At 35.0% G+C, this 14,347-nt stretch overlaps 1 protein-coding gene across 1 annotated transcript in view; it reads right to left on the minus strand.

Annotated features, from left to right (window-relative positions):
• Positions 1–14,347, minus strand: part of Frl (formin-like protein) — a 516,064-nt gene that overhangs the window by 27,644 nt on the left and 474,073 nt on the right. The gene's annotated exons all lie outside the window — the stretch shown is intronic.

The raw sequence follows: 14,347 nt of genomic DNA on the forward strand, positions 1-14,347 counted from the left end.
TTGAGTCATGGAGTGTAGCTGACATAAAGAAAATGCTGGTTCTTGTTGAAGATCAGACATAGAAATTAATACTAGAAATGTTTTCGGAAAATTGGGAGAAAAGGACAAAGTAAACAATAATCGCAAGTACCTGCTGGATTTCTATTCAGACATGGGGTACTCAGTATACAAATATGTTCCAACATAAAGATGTGCATAAATTCCCAAGGAGAGAACATATAAGCAAAATCTTCACTGGTTCAAGCATCAGGGGTATTTAAAATAGGAAGTGATCTCTATTTTGTTACACTTAATAATAATAATAATTATTATTATTCAGGCCTCCATGGAGTCAAAAGACTCATAGTGGGAGGTCCTTCCTAAGAAACACAAAGTCTATCAAGCCTCATCGAGGGGAGGTCCCCCCCCCCCCTAAGAAACACAAAGTCTATCATACCACTCTTAAACTCATTGACCGTTCTCATTCTTACCACTCCATCAGGCAATGCATTCCATGGTTCAACCACCCTCCATGCAAAGAAACCACTCCTCACCCTCTTTCTCACAGTTTCCTTTCATAACTTCCAGGGATGGCCTCTTGTCATCACTCCTTCCCACTGTTCAACCAAGCAAAAGAACTCCCCAATGTCAACCCTGTAACCACCTCTCAACAGTTTAAAAGTCTCAATCATATCACCTCTCCTTCTTCTATCCACCAAACTCTGCAGTCCACATCCCCTCAGCCAATCCTCATAACTATCATTGTACAGTCCTGAAACCATCTTTGTTATCTGCCTTTGAACTCTTTCCACAGTTAATTTATCCCCTTCAAATCCTGGGGACCAAATCTGAGAAAAATCGTCCAAGTGTGGTCTGATCAGGGTCTTATACAACGGAATGATAACTGTTTTATCTCTGCAGGTCAGCATCCTTCTCATTATTGCAGCAATCCTCTGTGTTACCTTCACCACCTATGCAATATGTCCCCTAAATTTCAGGTTTCTATCAATCATCAACCCCAGTTCTCTTGTCTCCCCTACTTCCTCCAGTATAACTCCTCCCACAGAGTATGCAGTGTTCCATCGATGTTTCTCAAACCTCAAGACCTTACATTTTGCTGCATTAAACCGACACCCCCATTCATTTGCCCATCTATCTAACTTATTCAAATTCTCTTGCAGGGCTGCCACATCTGCACTATTACTAATAATCCTTCCCAGCTTTGCATCATCTGCAAACAACTGAATATCCCTTTGCAATCCATTGACAATGTCATAGATATAAAGGTTAAACAATATAGGTCCCAGTACTAAGCCCTGTGGGACCCCACTTGTAACCCTCTGCTTCTTTGAAACTGCCCCACCATACACAACTCTCTGATAGACAGCCAATCCCGAATCCAGTTGACCAATCTGACATAAGCTGATATTTAAGTTGTGCTGCAACTTAAATATCAGCTTATCATGTGACACCCTGTCAAATGCCTTCACTAAGTCTAAGAAAATGGCAGTATATGCCTTTCCCTCATCTAATGCTCTTGTAACTTTATCATAAAAGCTAGCATATTGCTAAAACAAGAGCACTCCTTCACAAATCCATGTTGACTCTCACAGATAACATTACCCTCATCTGCCCAATGCTGTATACGGTCCTTCACTACTTTCTCCAAGATCTTACTAACTAATGACACACAAACTGGCCTATAATTAGACACTTCCAGTCTGCCACCGTCCTTATGCAATGGCATATCTTACCTTCCTTCCATTCCATGGGGGCACCTTTCCTGCAGCCAGACTTTCATTGAAAAGCCAGGTCAAAGGCACTGTCAGTTCCCTAGCACATTCTCTCAAAACTCATGGTTTAATATCATCCAGTCCCACAGCTTTATTGACATCCAGAGTACTCAGTATTTGGAACACACTCTCCTCCTGCACCTCTAAACCTCGAACGTGCCCTATCCCTCTAGTGTTAAATCCTACTTCTCCAGGATGAAATACTCCAATAAAGTGTTCATTGAACAACTCCACTATGTCCTCTGCATCAGTCACTCTATTTCCATTTTTGTCCCACAATGTTCATTTCTCCTCCTACTGGCCACATAGCTAAAACATTCCCTAGGATTTTCTTTGGATCTTAATGCCAGTCTTTTCTCATATTCCAGTTTCGTCTTCCTTACCATACTAGTCACTCTTCTGGCCTGTGTCTTATACTCTTCATGCATCTTCTCTTCACCTGTCCACTTATATCTCTTCAATAGCCTCTTTTTCACATGCAATTCCTGTTTAATATTGTTTGTCATCCACTTTACTCCAAATTGTCTCCTCTTGTTCACTCATGGTATACAACTTACCATTGCTGCTAACAAATATTCTTTCATAATTTCCTGCACACTAATGATATCCCAGCCTTCCAATTCCTCCCTCCATGAAACTTCCCCAAGCTGACGTCTTAGACTATTATAATCACCTGCCTTATAATTCCACATACGTTCCCGTCTCTTTGATACTCCTGCATGTCTATTCATTTTCCAAGTCAAAACCATATGTTCACTCTCTCCAACTGGTGGGTGAGATGTCATCTCAGTTATTATCAACTCTTCTGATGTTATAACCAAATCCAAAACTCTTGAACCTCTTGTTCCCCCTATTACATATTGCCTAAGACATTTGTCCCTCAAGAATTCTAGAAATTCCATTCCCTTATTGCTACATGCATCTTCCTCTCCCCAATTTATACTACTGTAGTTAAAATCTCCCATAACAATTCTTCTTCTTGCACTTGCCAAACTCAACTGTTTAAACATTTCCTGGTCCCCACCCTCTGTGCTCCTGGGTCTGTAGTAACACCCCACTAAATATCCTGTCTTGCCCACCTCTACCTCAAAACTGTCATATATATGACAGTTTTAAAAAGAATCAAAACCAAACAGCTTTCTGAGGTGAGCTATGGAAAAAAATGTATAAATATAATTAGAGAAAAAAAAGAACCAAACTTCAGATCAATCAATGATTTATCTTTCCCAGATGAAAAGAATGACTTATTCAGCTAGAATCCCTGCTCAATTACCTGCAGGGATAGAAAAATATAAACTTCACACTGGACTCAAAAAAGTTAAAGAGGTAGTCTGGAAAAACATTTCTGGTAAGCCCATCAGTACCTTGAGAGAATATATAGTAAAATGCAAGTAAGACAGCCAGCTGTATGTAAAAGTAGCTAAAAAAAAGTCAAGGTAAAAGGAAAAAATTAGACATGATAAATGCAAAATACGATACATATTCTGGATCTATGGAGTAGCTAATATGAAAGACTACTAAATGAGAATACCAGAAGCAGACAGAACAGCAGAAGAAATTATTCACGAGGAATGCAATCAGGAGTACACATCAATACCTGAAAAAGTTTTCACAAACTTGAACTGTAGAAAGGCAGCTGGACTATGTGATATTCAACCAAAAGTATTTAAATCTGCAGTAATGGCTACATCGCATAATTCAGAAGGCCAAATTCCATATGATTGGAGTAGTGCTATCATAGTATCCATCTAGATAAAGGGAAATAAAACTGAATGTGATAATTACAGAGGAAATTCTTGACTGAGAGTTACAGATAACATTTATACAAGCATGCTCAACGAGGCTAGGAAAAACTATGGAGGTGGTTGTCGATCAGATTTTTGCTTTAAGACAAAAAATGAGAAAACATTAAAATATAACAAGGATATATTATTGAAGTTTTTTAAATCTGGGAAAAAAAAGCATATGGAAAGGTGTCAAGAACCAAGCTGTTCATAACTACAATGGTATGGTGTAAACAAAATATTATACAGAGCAATATACAGCCTATACTTAAATTGCATAACTGCTGTTCCAAATGAAGGAACAAAGATCAAGCTATCTCCACTGTTTTCATCATCTACATGTATCAATTTTATGACAAAAGTGATATTAAACCTAATATCAAAACTGAAAATATTCAACTCAGTCCTTACTTTATGCTGATGATATTTTATTCCTAAATAAATCCAGTACAAGCCTTCAAGATTCTTTAACTAAACTGAATGATTACTTCAACAGGTGTGGTATGAAAATCTACAATAAAAAATAAACTATGATAAAATGTAGGAACCTGGAAAACACCACCTGTATTCACAATGGAGAAACTATAGAACATATACAATACTTAGGCTATTTAGGTAGAATTTTTACTGAAGATAGCAAATTACATTTTGAAATAGATTAGAATAAACAAACGGTGGGGAATCAACTGAATAAGTTTATTTGGAAAAGTGAACCTGACTTAAATAACTGTATACAAGATGCACTTTAAACCAATTTTAACGTATGAATCTGAAACAAAAACAAACGAGATCCTTTTAAATAGTAAGTATAAGATGATGATGGGTTGGATGTGATTAAGATGTTACAAGGACTTGAAGTAAATACAGCAATGATATTGGGCAGCTATCAGTGAAAGTGTTAACAGGAATAACTGGCAATATCTCTGAGTTGGTTATTTGGGTCTTAATGCTGACATGATACCCAAGAAATGAATATTTAGATTCAAATTTGCGAAATAGGTCTCAGTTTGTTTCATTTTTACCACAATAATATTGATATAAGTCAACAGTGTACCCCTGAAAGCTTCTCAAAACTCTTATTTGAACCCCCACCCACATCCTGAATCAGCCTAGACATATCATTATCAATAATAACAATTAATGAAATGTTTCTTATTCCATCAGCATTCATTTTTATTCTATTACCGCGCGGTTAGCCTAGTGGCTTTGCGTTTCGCAACCATATGCCTGGGGAAGGAGTGTCCCAGGTTCGATTCCCGTTGTAGACATGAGGAATTTGAGGATCTTCCTCAGGCATAGCCAAGTTAGCCGGTCTTGGGCATGGTCAGTAGGGTTTTTTCCACCAGTTTATCTGGCGTTTTTCATCCCGCAAACAGGCAAACCGGCCCCGTGAACATACGCCTCTACAGTCAAAAATATATCCCCACCAGCGGCAGACCAGGCGACGGGTCGGTTGAGAGTAGTACTAACAAGAAGTCGCATCTAAATGTAACACGCGGACCCTGCATAGGAAGCGGGAATAACGCGTAGAAGAAGAAGAAGAAGATTCATTTTTATTCTATTCAAAACTCCTACTTGAAAAGAGTACATACTCTTTATTCATGATATAGCCTGGAGATATCACTATCAACAATAAAATAAGACTTTTCTTATGTGCATGTGATTTTATGTACATCTTTACACTGGAAAATGGCATTTATAATGAGTAGTCCATGTCTCCTGAACAGAAATCTAGAATGTGCTTGCCGTTATGATTAACTTCCCTTTTCATCAAATGTTCCTAAAGCATTTCTGTAAGACTGAGATTCATTTCTACTAAACTGTTTAGGTTCATCAACAAGAACCAGTTTTTCTTTTTATGTGTTTATCTTTTCCTTTGAAAAATTTCTCTACTTCTTCCCTGTTAGAACCTTCTGGGGTACACCAAAGGCAGAAATAAATCTTATTTTCTATTTTGAAATCAGCCCACATCACTTTATTTGAAAGTATCTACCATTCAAGAAATTTACTTTCATGTTCATTGTTGAATAATACAGCTATTCCTTCCTTTCTCTGATCCTATTGCCTGAATAAATAATCTTGTAGTTACTATTCGAAAATATTCCATTTGCTTTAGCAGACAGGTGAAATACTTTTAAATGAGAATTCTAAGAGATTCTTCTGGTAGATTTCCCTTATTTCTGTATTGATGCTTATTACATTGATAGTGACTCCTTTCGATTCTGCTGAGGTATCCAGAAGAAGATTTTTACTATATGGTGTGTTTCCTGAAGTGGAGGGTGAGGTCTTATTTGACTGGCAGCATGCCAGCTGGCATGATTTTTGATTATAAATTAAAGATGCCAAGAAATTATATTCTTGGTTTCATCCTTTATCCAAGTGTAAGCAAACAAAGTTTGTGAATGAAGTAACTTCACGACAGGGCAACTCATATATAGAGACTAATGACTTCACATCAATTGTCTTGGTATTCCATAATGCCATTTTTTTTGGATAACCAAGTGAGAAAATTTCAACACCTATCTCTAATCCAGAGTATTTTAATAATAAGGTGTGACATGGAAATATGACTTCTGTATTACTTTGACCTTCCTATCACTCTGGGGTCTGGCTTCCACTGATGCACTTTAGCATTGAAATTGTTGCTATGCTGAGTTTATGACTCTGCTTGGTGGTGGGGAATGAGATTGCCATTGGGCAGAGCGACTGCTGAGGGCTCTCTGTGGCAGGTGGGCCTGTCACTGAGTGGGACTACCGCTGAGTAAAATTATCCTTCGAGTTGCTCACACAAATTGACTTTAGAGTGATCTGAGGGATCGCCTGAGTTTTTAGAGACTTCCCTTCACTTATATAGTGAAACCGAACAGGGTAATGGCCCTTCCATAATCATAGCATTATACATGCCCATAAGGATATGCTTTGCATCATGGGATACTAAGGTAATTGATGTGAAGTCATTAGTCTATATATACGAAATACCCTATCATGAAGTTACTTCATGTGCAAACTTTGTTTGCTTACACTTGGATAAAGGATGAAACCAAGAATATAATTTCTTGGCATCTTTAATTTATAATACACTGCTCAAAACAATTAGGGGATATTTTAGTTTCTGTTGGATAATTATAACTATTGGGTACTTTATACATGAATAAATATTTCTCACTTATGGATAGAGTGTAATTGATTAGATATCATTTAAATAATCAATATTTATTACAAATTTAACAAACTATACATTTTAGCGTGAAATAATTTTAACAAGAATAACAATAAGAATATCTCCTAATTGTTTTGAGCAGTATATAACCAAGTGAAAAAACTTTCAACATGATTTTTGATTATATGATATTTCCATCATATTTCCTCTGTATTTAAGCCAACACTGAATACAATTTAGTCAGCTAAGCCCCAAATTTCTAGTCCATTTACTCATTCATTCATGCTCATCAATAACAGGATATCATGGAAAGGTGAAGATTAGATAAGTCAAAAGTTCTCTGCATTATTTTCAGGCTATGTGACAGTCTCTTTCCAGTTATACTGCAACAATTTTTAAGCAACCTCACGAGTTCTTTACTACAATAATAATAATTATTATTACTCACAGTAAGCAAGCAAGCAGCATTCTCTCATTGCTAACTGTTAGAAATCAGTCTATCAGTTAGTCTTCACTCTTCTTCATTGAGAGTCGAGTGCATTTCTGCCAGTGTGGTAGTCAAGCAAGTGATGAGATGTGGTGTTCATAATCCTAACTAGTATTACTGAGTAAATGAATATCATTAGTATTACTGAGAAAATGAACATCAGAACCTTGCATATCAAGGTGCTGATGTGTTCATCATCATCTTGCAGGATAAAAATCCTATTTACATGTATCAAAGAATCAACTCAATAAGGAAATGGCAAAAAAAGTCTAGTTATTGATTAAACTCAAATCTGTAATCCTTTCTTCTGCATATACAGTATCACAGAGGTTACTAAGAGCTTGGGCAGACACCTCTTAAATTAATAAAGTAAATTAAATATGAATTAATTTAAAGAAATCCTGTAATTTCTTTTCTTTACTTTACATTCCCCCAAATGTAACAAACAGAAATCTTTCATCTTTAATTTTTGGAAATCAGAAGGAAACAGGCCTCCACTCACAGTGATCATGAGTAGTTGAATACATTTCTATTGATAATTTGTAGACCTATGAGTGAATGTGAGTATGGCAAACCATTGCCATCTTCTGTTTATAACCACAACTTTTGATACTGTGTAAAAGATGAATATCAAGGTTAAATTTTCTGAGCTAAGGAGTTAAAAAGTTTTCAAAAGGGAAAAAAACTTTTTTTCTTATGCCAAGCTGAATGAACTTGAGAAATGGCAAAAACGTCTAAGAAAGTTCCAGAAGACTAAAATTAAATCAATCTAAATCTGAGAAAGATCATTATTCAAGTCACTACAAGGATACACAAGATTTATTTTTTTTATAATAAAGAAATCTTCTGAAGTGCCCCTAGTTCAGTGTTTCCCAAAGTGTGGTACACGTATCCCTGGAGATACAGAAAAGGTCTTTGGGGGTATATGGCACAGCATTTTTTAAAATTATAATTTCTTTTCTTTTTTTTTCTTTTTACTTTTATATTTTTGTTGCTGTATTCAAGCATAACAGTGCAGGTCAGTTCAAAAATTAATTTAAAAGAAGTTTTAAACAAAATATGTTTCCTTGTATGTACTGACTGATCTCTCAGGGCACTTCTGGTTAACAGCATGACTGCTTTCCAATTGAGTGGTGGCTGTTTGCAAAAGCTTTAATTCAAATAGTTTGAGCCATGTGGTAAGAACCCTGTTAAATTTAATAAAATCTCACTGCTATACTGTATGTATATTGAATTTGTATAACTTGAAATATATTTATTAAATAAAATCAAAAATTACACATGCTTGTAATTTATTATAACCCAAGTGTTCAAAAATAAATATCTTTATAATTATTTGTGAAAGCAGGAAATATACTTCTCCCAAATTACCTTTACCTAAGAGGGAGGTATGCAGGTAGTGAAAGTTTCGGAAACACTGCATAAGTTAATTGGAATCGAACCTATTAAGGTCTTTCTTCTGTGATCTAACATTAACGTTACTACAAGGACACACATGATTTATTTTTTATAAATGAAATAAATAAATTCTTTTATGCCTTTTATTCTCCAAAGAGAGTAGGAAGAACTCTTCTGGCCTGAACTAACTTTTGAAAACAGGTAGGCAAATGGTTTTGTCATTAGTTGTCACTGAAAGGTGAGTTAATGATTACTAGTGATTTTGAAGATTCTGTATGTTTACTAAACAGTAAATAGTATTACTGTCTGAAAGAGTGCAGGTTCTATGGCTGATTTTGAGTTGCAGAGTTAAAAAACTAAGCTGCAAGGGTAAAACACTCTACTTGCTTGTGCCAATGATTGACAAACAAACTCAAGCACCATCTAAAGTTCTGTTTAGTAGCTAGAATCAAACCTTATCTTTCTTCTGGCAGCTGGAAGTTTACAAATTTCAGAGTTGTCTAGTTCTATGTCTTGTCATAAGAGGTATGTGATGACACTGATATCAGTTGTTATTTGTAGTGTGCACATGTAAGCCATTTAAAAAAATTGATAATTGCAATTCCTTACTTTTTTTTTTTTTTTACATGATTTGCTTTTAATTTTGATTGATACAGTAGCAAACAAATTCATCCAAACAAGTGGAATTTTTGTCAAGTTTCGGGTTTGGTTTTGGTTCACTATTTTGGATGAGTGCTACGTGTTTTAACTGTCTTTATGATGTTTATTAATAGTATAAACAAGTTGAATTTGCAGTATTTCATTCATTTTCTTTTGCTATAAAATGGATACATCTCCAAGAAAGAATTCAAAAATATGTACTCTTTCTCGGCACGCATCCATGACTCAAAGACAAATTGCCAATGAGTGTGGTGTCGATTTGGGTATTGTTAATGTGATTTTAAAGAGGTTTAGGGAGACAGGTACCTTTTCTCCTTACAGAAAAGGAAAATGTAGGCTTTTAGAAAGACAACTACACTTACTCAAGATCGTTTACTAATTAGGAAAAGCAAAATGAATCCAAGATTGTCTGCTGTAGACTTAAATAGAAACTTGGCAGCTAGTAGGATTAATATTTCTGATATGACAGTCCTTCGAAGATTGTTGAAAGTAGGGAGGACTGCCAAGAGACCAAAAAAAGTGAACTGTTTGACAAAGGGTAGGCAGAAAAAGAGGCTCCAGTGGACAAAAGTATAGAAAGATTGTACTGTTGAGAAGTTAAAGAAGGTCATATTCTAAGATGAGAACCATTTGTTTGAACCATTTGAACCAAGGAGAGAGAGAGAGATGTTTGCAAATCTGTGGCTGATAAGACTTCTCCTGCCCACTTCAACAAGCTCCTGAACACCCAGCTAAATATATGTTCTGGGGTTGTTTTACACATGACGGTCAAGGATCACTTGTGCCTTTTGATGGTATGATGAAAAGTGATCAATACATAAAAATATAGAAAAGAGTGGTCCCACAGGTACAGAAAGACAAAGAAGTCCTCTTCCAATAGGATCTTGCTCCATGGTGCACTTCAAAAGAAGTGAGAGTTCCTCAAAAATCACAACATCTAATTGCTTTAGTGGCCAGGTAGGGCACTAAAGATGTTTGCAAATTCACTATGGCCCACAAATAGAAGATTTGTGGGTCATAATAGTGAAAAGAGATGTAGAAAATTAAATTGTGATACAAAGGATAACTGAATATAATCCATTATAAAATGTATTATTTCTACATCTTGAAACCATTTTTTTTTATAAAAAAAAGCGTTCTACATTGGTAGAGTCCATGGTTAAGTGAATAAATGAACTTATTAGGAATAGAGAAGCACATAAAAATTATTACGTCAAGTTAGAATATAATTTTTGTAGTTATTTTCTTGCAAAATTAAAAATTTTCTGTAAAATGTGAGTGTTCAAGATTACTTGTTCGCTACTGTATGTTAGAAGGGTTGCAATACAACTATACTGCAATAAGTTTAAAGGCACTAAGACAGATGTGAAATATAATATTATTTTATTTTTAGTATGGCATGAAATTAAAATTTACCATATCTATTTTTAAAAAGCCTACTTCATGTATAAATCATACTATCCTAAAAAGCATTTGTAACACAACCAGTGAGACTTATTTGTTTGCTGAAGACGTATTCATGTCTCTTATGATGATAACTGTAAAAGAAATGTTATAACTGAGTGCAAGTTTCAGTCAAGTGTTATTTTTTGTGTGCATGCATGTAGCCTGCTGTTATCTTTAATTTATTTTTAAGATTTTTATAAGTATTGAAACTTCTCATGACATTAAAAAAAAAAAACACCAATACAAGCATGTGTGCACCTACAGAAAGTATAAAAAAAAGAATAATATGTACCAATATACACTATGTAATGAATATCCATAGCATGTTTTTATCAAACATACTTAATTTCACAAATTTTTTGGAACTTTTCAGTCTATTTCCTTAAATGTATTCCTTCTCTCAAGGCATTACTTCCATTTCTTTCCATTTATTTAAGTTTAAAAGAAGAAAAATAAAATAATAATTCATTTACTTAGTTGTACTGGTATTTGTCTGAAATTTGAACTTTATTTTTTTTCATTATTTTTTCCCAGACAAAATTGCACTGTATTACTTATACAAAAAAGTGGCAAAGAGAAAACCATGTCCATTCCAATGGGCATTTAATATTTTGATTAACTAGGTAAATTCTGAGGTGTTGTCATCTATTAATTGAATTCTCCATTTTTGGAGAATTTACATAAAATTACAATAAAGGAATATTTTTTTTGTATATTTTGTTTATTTCTGCATATTTTGGAAATGTGCTTTTCTCTTTTAGGAAAATTGCTCACTTCTTCTTCTTCTTTCCCTATGCCTTACCCCAGGGTTGGCGCACCGATCTTTAACCTTCCTCTTCCAAGTTCTCCAGTCCAGGGCATCCTTCGGACTCTATCCTTTCTCCCTAAGTTCCTCTGTCACCTTATCCCTCCACCTCAGCTTGGGCCTGCCTCTTTTCCTCCTTCCCTCCAACTCCATATACTCCACTCGCTTCAATTTCAATACTCGTCACCCTTCCTCTCTACATGTCCAAACCACCTCAGCCTATTTTCTTGTATCTTCTTGCCAATTGGTCCCGCCTTAACTGTCCCTCTGATGTAGTCATTCCTTATCCTGTCCTCCTTTGTCACACCACTCATCCATCTCAACTTCCGCATCTCTGCTACCTCCATCTTCCTCTCCTGTGCCTTGGTTATAGGCAACGTCTCTGCACCATGGAGCATCGCCTGCCTCACCACCATCTTATACAGCTTTCCTTTCCTCTTACAACTCACTCTCTCTTGTCGCACAGGACCCTGCTCATCTTCCTCCAATTCATCCAACCGTATGTTATTCGGTGCTGTATTGAAAATTGAAAATATAGAAAATTGTTCACTATATATCATAAATTATTTGTTTAGGGATTAGTTTGTTCCATTAGATTTTTCTATTAACACTGCAATATCTTCCATAATTTTCCTTGTATCAACAGTCTGCTAGTCCCATCTAATTGATTTTCTACAAATATATTAGTATTAATTAAATAATGTGAATAAACCTTGAGTGGGAGGAGTTTCATTTAACATGTCTGTGGTTGTTAATTATCCTGCAGTTTACTTGAGAGGTCACAGTGTTAGCATATGTTGCTGATAGCACAGCAGCTACTTAAATACGTACTTGTTGCAAATACATATTCGAAATCTTTTCCTGTACTGCAGTTTTCACATTCGTGAAAATATAATTCTCTAATAGGCAATTAGATTATTTTTTAAACCAAATATAAAAATACAAACTGTGAAAAAAGAAATAAAGATGTAAAGCAATATAAATTGCTTATTGTCTTTATTACTAGTCAACACAAAGGGAATATACATATAAAGAACAAAAGAAAAAATCATGACTTAGGCAGTGGGAGGGGGTTTCTTATTTTTCCTTTGGAATTAGGTACAAATATGGTTCTGACAAAATATACAGTATTTTTATTAATCAGTTACAAAATTGGCATAAATCAATTGAATCATCACGGAGTTCACATTTTTTTTTAAACTACAAATTAAATTGCATTTAATTCTCAAAAATAAATTAAGCTAACAATGAAACCGAGAAGCATTATATATCAATGGCTCTTTTTTTTTTTTTTTTTTTTTTAATACTGAAATTCATGATGGGCCCAATAGCACTAGTATTGTGATAGCAAAACAAAAATAATCAGGCATCTTTTGTTTTCTTTTTAGTACACATTGGTATACCACAAAAGTAACATCACTAACAGTTTCTGAAGGCAACATTTCCCAAGCTATTTGGATACCCCCCCCCAAGTGTTTCTCACTTTTGTGGCTTGCTATAAAAGAACTGGTTATTTTCTGCACTTTCAGGTTGAGATGTTTTGGAGGTTATGGCCAAAGTGACTAAGGCTATAACTCCAATGTATTTGTTAATTTTATGAATTCTTCTGGCCAGTGTACCTGTTTTGAGGAATGAAAAACTCAGGATAGAAAATCCTTTCTGCTTCAATATGACACTGTTAACTCGCCTTCTTCTGAAAAGCCGTCATAAAGGTTCTTCATATCCTAAACATGTCGAACTTAAGTCTTTCCAGTTAGAAACTACTACTACTACATTTGGGGAGATGACATTCAATAGTGTCCAGGATAGTGGGAAAGTAGTGACATTATGCTGAAGGGCTGTAATGGCTTTTTCTTCTATAAATTTTTATTCAGTTAATGGTAATACTGATTACACTACTTGTGGAATCACTCTTAAATTTATATCATGATTATAGAATGCTGATGAGAATGAATGAAGTGGATAGGTTTTGTAGAGAAAATAAACAACACAGAGATTTGAATGTGGTTGTCTTTCTTTCTTTCTTTTCTTTTGTTCTAGAGGAAATGAATGTACTGGTTTAATAAACTTAAGAGGCACAATAAACACTGCATGATCTATTAGTCTTCCTACAACCAATCAACCACAAGCCTCCACAGGCATAGCTTAACAACAGTACTAATAACATATGAATTGCATGTTTTGTATCTTAAAAGCGGATAAGAAAAATCAAATTTCCCACAAAAAGTGAGATATTCATATGGTTTTAATAACATAGTTAATACATTAAAATTTCAGTGGATTATTTTATTTATTTTTAAATTTTGAAAGTGAGGACAATTTTTTTCACATCAAAATACAAAGCACTGATTTTTAAAACAGCCAGAAACACAACAACTCAGACTGTTTTCTACTCAGTGTCAATCACTATGCCTCTGGAAAGCAACCACAAAACTATGCACTTGACTGACTAAATATCATGTGAGTGCATTTAAGTATATAATTACACTTCAAATTTGCTTAGGACTTTAGGCATAGTGACAGGGAATTTGTAAATCCCAGACTATGAGAATCCTGGTGTAACTGGATATAAACAAATCTGCCCTAGAAGGTGCATGTGTGTGTGTGTGTGTGTGGTGTGTGTGGGGGGGGGGGTTGAGGGGACAATGTTCCCTCTAATACTTTCCATCTATGAGTGGAATGAATTTTAGTACCTCACCATTGAGATAAGACAATTATCTAGATAAAATAAAAATTTAACCTGAAGTGTGTGTGGAATTTGATGAGTGACTGCAAAACCACATTTCTGAGAGGAATAAATTGGGCATATTTTATAAGGTACAAAAATTAGTAAAA

This window comes from Typopeltis vanoorti, chromosome 22, assembly GCF_054136105.1.
Source record: "Typopeltis vanoorti isolate ZY-2024b chromosome 22, IOZ_Tvanoo_1.0, whole genome shotgun sequence".
Taxonomy (NCBI): domain Eukaryota; kingdom Metazoa; phylum Arthropoda; class Arachnida; order Uropygi; family Thelyphonidae; genus Typopeltis; species Typopeltis vanoorti.